Consider the following 956-nt stretch of genomic DNA (forward strand, 5'->3'; position numbering starts at 1 on the left):
AATTAGCAATCTCTCCAATTATCAATCAACAAAGGAATTAGATAACTCAAGTGTCACTATTTACTCTACCTAGGCCAAGAGGAACAAAATCTACACTATATCTAGAAGAGGCATTTCAACAAACACATAGAGTGCAATAGGAGTAAACATTATTAATTGCAAGAATTAAAGGAATCTACAACTACAAAGGTAAGAGATCAACAATAGAAAAGCAAAGAAGAACAATTATTATGAATTACCTCTTATTGAATTGGAAGAATGTAGAAGGAACAATACTAGATCTACAACAAAATATAAGAACAACATAAAGGAAATTACAACAAAAGAATAGAAGAAGATTGAATGTAGCAACAAAGAATTGAGAGGTAGAAGTGGAAGAAAGCAAAGATTAAAACCTAGATCTAAGAACTAAACCTAATCCTAATCCTAATTCTAGAGAGAAGTGAGAGCTTCTCTCTCTAGAAACTACTTCTAAACTAATCCTAATGAGTGAAAATGAACTAATGTCCCTTTGCTCTTCAATCCTTGGCTTTAAATAGCATCTTTGGCGCCAAAGTTGGTTGGGATTGGGCCCCACAATCCTTGAGAATTCATTGGCCACGTTTTCTTTAAAAAAATCATAAACCAACACCGACGCGTATGCGCACATCACGCGTACGCGTCCATGGGGTAATTCGCAAGGTGCGCAAGCGCCAGGTGCGCGCGCGCGTCCATGGGCGAGTTCAACTTGTTTGACTTTCCATGATTTCTTCACTTTGCATGCTTTCCTCTTCACTCCTTTGATCCATTCCTAGCCTTTTCAATCTAAAATCACTAACAAATATATCAAGGCATCTTATGGAATCAAAGGTGAATGAAAAACCATCAAATTAAGGGTCTAAAAGCATGTTTTCACATCTAGGTACAAATAAGGAGACAATCACAAAACCATGCTATTTCATTGAATACATGTGGGT

This window comes from Arachis ipaensis, chromosome B07 (assembly GCF_000816755.2).
Source record: "Arachis ipaensis cultivar K30076 chromosome B07, Araip1.1, whole genome shotgun sequence".
In the NCBI taxonomy this organism is placed as follows: Eukaryota; Viridiplantae; Streptophyta; class Magnoliopsida; order Fabales; family Fabaceae; genus Arachis; species Arachis ipaensis.